Genomic DNA, 6,783 nt, shown 5'->3' on the forward strand with positions numbered 1-6,783 from the left:
TCACTTTGCAGGTCAGCTGCTGTGAATGGCGAGGCTGACGCTCATCCTGGTAATGAAATAACAATAGCTGGAATGTTTAGAATCTCCCTGGACCACTGACCCAGACTATGGTATAGATAACTGAACACACAATATTTTCCCCTGAGCAAATTTTGCACATTAAGCAGCATGAACAGGGTAGTGGATAAGAAAAGAATGAACAAAATATGAATCTACTATTTTCGGTTCCTGGTTGAAATGTTTGTGTGCACTTGCTAGGTCCATTATTTTTCATTGCAAATTACAGAACTCTCATAGGGTGTTTTTGCTGTCAGCTTTCTCTGTTTTTGTGACAGCAGCATTGGCTTCTGTCAACTAGACAACAAGTCGTCAACAGCAACTGTAGAAAAGTCCAAAGATTCACATAATTTTTGGACTATAATATTATTAGTTTCCTGATGTTATTTAAGCTTCAAGATCCAAGTCCTGCTTCACATTCCCTTCTTATTATTGTGTCTGTAAGTGTTGGTGCAAAGATAGGTAGAGAAATAATGTGGGAGAGAGGTGTGTTTCTGTGCTGGCTGAGCAAATTAAATCCCAATAAAATATATTGAAAATGTTGGTCATGATGTGGCAAAAAGTGAAACAGTCCAAGCATGTCCAACACCATTTAAGACTGATTTTTGGAAATATTTTTCATACTTTGCCGTTTTGTTTTGATGCATAACCATAGCAACACGATATTTTACAACAGAGAGCAAATAATGCTCCAATGGACAGAAAGGCTTAAACTGAAACACAGCACAGAGGCAGTATTTATGGTGGGACCTGGGGTGAAAGTAAGGGGGTACAGCAGGGTACTACGTACCCCTAAAAGATTTAGCGGGGGTACGCAGAACCTGCAAGACAGGGGAGCAGCTGTCTGCTGTAAAACATGAATGGGTTCACTCTGCAGCCATGAGTTCACCCACTAATCAGCCGTGACTGATTAGTTTTTTAAGAACAATCTACAATATGACTTAATCAGTTAATACATAGTTTTTTTTCTCATTTCATGTTGTTTCTGAACTGTTCCTGCTTTGCTAGAGCAGTGGTGCAATACGTCAATCAATTGAGTCGATCTCGGCTTTAGATCTCGGCTTTAGGTGACAACAGGGGTGAAAGTAGTTTTAAATTCTTGGGGGTACTATGACAAAAAAAATAAATAAATAAAAAATTTATATAAATATATAAATATATTTATATATATATATTTATATATAATAAATATATATATATATATATATATATATATATATATATATATATATATATATATATATATATATATATATATATATATATATATATATATATATATATAAAATCTGGTAGCTCTTGAATTGCTACAAAATAAAGCTGTATTTCCCTCAGCCTACTGGCAGCAATGTTGACACCTTGAGATGCCATGAGACCTAAATTCTGAACATCATGGCATGGAGTGCATCCCAGTTTTCCATGTCTGGCATATAACCATTTTAATTTTAGTTTTTAAACTGATTCTATTGATCCTGTAATCCAGACAGAGGGATAATCAGTAGCCCAGCATCATGGCCTGTTTGTTCTGAAGATCCTCAAACCAGATGTTGGATTGGATTTTATTTCAATGTCATTTGTGAATGTTAGAGCCTCATTTTCAACAGTGGAGTTCTAAAGGTTGAAAAAGGTTATTATTTTGGAGAAAATCTCATCAACATCAATATTTCCACTAAATAAGAGGCAAAAAAATTGTTTGATAAAGGAAAAGCCTCTCAGACTCTGAGCCCGACAGCACCAAACTATTTCAATTCATTTAATTTCACACAATTATCGCGGTAGAAGCGATTTGTTTGTTAAATACTTAATGAAACTTATTTACCGTGTTTGATGTTTTAGGTTTCATGCAGCTTCAGACAGTTTTCTTTCACACTGCTGTGCAGAGTTTTTCTATGTTGAGAAGTGAGAAGTGTTCATTCAGTCGGTGTGTGTGTGCATTGTTGTGTTTTTTGTTACGTCTGCATGGTGGCTAATTGAAGACACAGCCTCTTAAAAGAACATATATGTATCTGTTTCCTTAATCATGTCTAGTGAGGTCTAAAGGTTGATTTCTCTGCTGCAGAAATCATTGATTTTTTTGGCACATGACCGATGAGTGGCTTCACAACAGAGAATAATGCTGAAAAGGCTTTTGGGTCAAACACCAGTCTCTTTGTAACACATTGTGATGGCTGCAGTTACAGCCACACAAATGTGGTAACATTCACTTTCACCACACACAACAGGTTCACATTCACTCTCACTACAAATAGGTTCACGGTTCACCTCACTGATATTTGGGTTTCTTTAAGTCTCGGATTTAATTTGCAGAATAATTGGTTTTGTTTAGAAGGCAACACATCACATTGTATTCTAGAATAAGTGAGCACATTTTAGTCTACATTGTTGTGTTTTGCTTGATTTAACCTTTGTTTGTTTTTGAGTTTCCTCAGTGCTGGCTGCTCCAATCCTTTAGGAGAGCAGAGAGGTGGAGAAGGGGTGGAGCAAGCCAGCTGAGACTCCAAATTGGTTCATACCACTATTCATCATCCAGAGGGGGGGGATGTGATTTTTCTATGTTAATTTCAGTTAGGTTTTGTGTATTTTCCCCTTGGTGTTGTATGTGGCCTGATCAGCCAGTATTTAAGTTTTCCCTTTTGTCTTTGTTAGTTAGTTTGTTTGTTTGAGTTGATGTCTGTTACTTTGACCTCTTTTATGGGCCCAATTTTTGTCATTTTTTCTATTATTTACCCAAGTTTTGTTTGGGTTAAATAAAAAATAATTATTTTTGACTTAAAATCGGTGCCTGACTGTTCCTTAACTGCTCGGTCCATCACACACATAAACATGGTATTATGTGGGCACATACTGTACAAGGGATTATTTTTTAATTCAAGATCATAAGATTACATTTGGAATTAATTCTACGTAGAACTGGAATAGTCGTACAACATAAAAAGTAAACAGCAGTTACTATATTCTGCAACACAATTTAGTTAGTATTGCTAAAAGAAATAGCTGTTCACAAGATATAGTTTTGCATGCCAAATGAAACTGGGTACTTAATTGCTTGTAAAAAATATCCTGGTTCCCCAAAGGCAATAAAGATAACTTATAAACTTTCCTGTGAAATCCAAATAGCACAACACAACTTAACCTCAATAAAACATGAGGACATGAGCATAACAATTCACAAAAAATCATTTAAAAAGCATTTCAATAATTGTCTTTAGATACAGATCTACTTTCAATACATCAACGTATCAGCAACAGTTAGTTATGTAACAACAGTGGAACGATTGTACTCATAACATGTCATGTGATCATATTGCTTTCGTTTATATCTCTGTAAAAGAAAATGAATGGCAGGAATGTCTGACCTGCAAAAGCTCTGCAAGGTAACAATTGTATTTGAACTCCTGCAGTGCTGGCCCAAGGCATAGGCAAACTAAAGTGCTGCAGAGGGACCCCAAACCCCAGTATGTGCTTAGGGGACTCCCATAAGCACATACATTCTTAGACACACTAAACTATGGTCAAAATGATTATGTCTGTGAAATATTTATGAATGGGCATTAAAATTGGCTTCAAACATTATTTGTTTACAAGTTATCAATTTTGAATTAATTACAATTTATTGACATTCATTTAGGATTTTAAAGAACTGATACATGTACATAAATACATAGAGGAAAAGATTAATAGTTATACAGACTCAACTTAAAATTGTTACTTTATTCATGTCTGTATTGGAGTACTAATACTGGAGTAGCTTGTTATTAATCTATAGATAAAAAACAAGGCTTCTCTCTTTCTGGACTCACACTGAAATGTTTTACTTCAGACCAAATGAAAAGGTAAGTAAACTAGCCTTGTCTCCAACTCAAAGGTTATGCAAGACAAAAGCAGTGAGTCTCCAGCTTTATCATTATTTTATGGTGATTTGTAATGTCTAGAGAGGAGAGGAAGTTGTCTGAGAGCAGTACCTGGAAGATCAAACAGACCGGTGGCTTATCCAGGAGTTTTATTACACTCAGTGCCGGGTTCTTTTGGCTGTTATTCAGGAAATGGGTAGCTGGTGACTTGTGATGCAACTATGACTTGGTATATTGCCGAAAATGGGGCAGCATTCAAGTAGACATCATAATTCAGCTTTGATTCCAACCAACATTGTTACCATGATGTCCAAAAGCATAGGGACTTCCTTTTCTCAGAACAACTGTGCGACTAGAATATGCTATGTTTGCAAACTAAGCAGTTATTGTTAAAAGCTTAGCAACAGTGAATAGAAGCCATTAAAAGTCTCACTTTTCTACACATAATCAGTCATTCTAAAAGCAAGAGGGGAAAACATGGCATGTAAGGAAATCTCCAATACTAAGTCATCACACAAAGAAAATATTAGCAAGAATCTAACCATGACCGCATATCTGTTTTAAATGTTCACAAGCTCAGTACAGAATCATCAGGGTTGAGACTTTGAATATAGACGGTGTTAATGCTGCTATGCCATAAAGCTTATTAAAATAGACTATATAAAACAGGACGTATTCTTATTAGATTAAACTAAAGCACTTATAACAAGAAACAAACATGAGTTGACAGCTCTTTCCAGTGTTACTGCAATAGGCTCAGTGACTCAGTTATTTTTGTAGACTGGCATCAGCAGCTAATTTAGTCACCCTACCTCATAGAAACCTGTCCCAAAAAAGACCCTACAGGCAGAATAATTCATTCTAACTTAAACATGTAGAAATCTGAAAACAGATGCCATACGCAGCAAGAATTTATGTTTGTTCATCTTTTCATTTTTTTTTATCAAACATAGGACAGATAAGGAGCGACTGCAGCGAGTGGAGTTGATGATTCCAAACTGAATTTGGATGGCGGCATCCGAGTATTTTTATTTTTTTTCTCCTGACACCCTCCAAGGACACAAGAGGCATGATGTCTAGCATGATTTATGGAGACACTTCCTGATTCGTTCAACATCATAAACTACTAAATGTGAGAATTAAAGCTGTGCTTCAAGGTGATGGTGAGATGGGATTTCTTTTAGATGTTTTGCAAATAAATCAGCAAAGCATGACTAGCCTCTGAAGGGAAAACAGCCTTTTCATACTTTTAAAGGCCTTTGCTATGATCATGTAAGGAATCTTGCAGGACAAGATAGTGTCTAACTAACTTGATTACTTTGGATCGGTATCAGATTACTCTTGTCATATTTTTCCCTCCAACCTATTACTATCTTAAGTATTTCAAAATCTGCAGTACGTATCCAGACGAAGAGCTCTCAATTTACTCCATCTAAGTTTTCACTCTCATATATTGGTCCAGTTTGTTTGTTGGTTTGTTGCTCAGTAGACAGAGTCGTCATGCCAGATAAAATTAGCTGGAATTAGCTTTCTCCATAGGGTAAGCAATTTCTGTCTTCAATGTGTCCTTTGCCCCATATAATCTTAGTTAAATAGCTAAATAGTCTCTTTGGCTTCCTACCAATTTTTGCAGTAACATGCTAATTACCAATTGATTCAAAACAGGTGTTTTCATGCAGGGAGACATCTAAAACAAGCAGAGCAGCAGCCCTAAAGGACTGGAGTCACTCACCCATGAGACAGTGTAATAAGCACCGTCATCTTGCAGGGAGTTTGGAGTAGAGCTCTGTTTCTCCCTGCAAACGCTGCCAGATTATATTTCAATAAACCAAAGATGACTGGCGACACTGAAGTTGGTCTCTGACTCCCGGTTTGTGATTTAGGTCTGAATTAAAGGTTTAATTTAATGTGTTTAGGAGTCTGGGCTGTATTTGATTATATGTGCACTTCAAAACTGCACATAGCTGGTCAGACGGGATTATTCTCCAAAAAAAGAGAAAAGAAATATGAAACCTTGAAACAGAAATACACTTTTCTTAGCAGGAAGACCACTTTAGACAGAGACAAGCATGAAAAGAGCAACATATCACGGTCAGACGCAGAATGAGACAAAATCTATTTTTGGTAACACCCTATTTTCTCAAAAATTGATTTAAAATATGTCTATTCAATTTATCCATGTGTTTATTTGTCTAGCCATTTCTACTAATCTATAACATGTCAGATCAATGTTCTTGTTCTTAATGTTTTGGAGAACATTATAAAATGTTGTCTTCTTTTGCAATTTATGTCATGTTAACCTCCTTCAGCTTCTAGAATAGACTTTGCTTCACAATGTTCTTTTTTTCTACAACACTTTTCATTCCACTCATTTTTCCATTAATCATCTTGGATGCAGCACATTGTGAACGTTCAGCAATGGCCTTTTGTGGTTTGCCCTCCACGTAGAGGGCGTCAAAGATTGTCTGCTGGAGGAATGCAAAGTCTGAAGTCTTCCCCCTGGTTGAGTCAGCCATTTCATTATATCTAATTTATGAAAAAAACAAAATGATATTGTGTTTCTTGCTAGAAAAGGAACATAGGGCATAGATGGCGGTCACCAGAGCTCTATTTTGAAAGACAAGAAAGCACTGTATAATGAATCAAATGCTTCTTTTTTGTTTATTCTTCAGTTTTTGAGACAAAAACCTTTTGTTATGCAAAGGTTTCCAGCAGCCATAAACGACTAAAATTCTCGAACTGCTCTTTTGCGTCCTAGAGGTCTCATAAATATGTTGCTCTGTTCTCCCAATGAAGCAGAAACTACACTTTCATAAAAACATTCCAAGGTTTTGAATGCCAGTGTAGAACATTGTTCAAAACAAGCGAACCCCAT

Source organism: Poecilia reticulata, chromosome 16 (assembly GCF_904066995.2).
Source record: "Poecilia reticulata chromosome 16, P_reticulata-male-v2, whole genome shotgun sequence".
In the NCBI taxonomy this organism is placed as follows: Eukaryota; Metazoa; Chordata; class Actinopteri; order Cyprinodontiformes; family Poeciliidae; genus Poecilia; species Poecilia reticulata.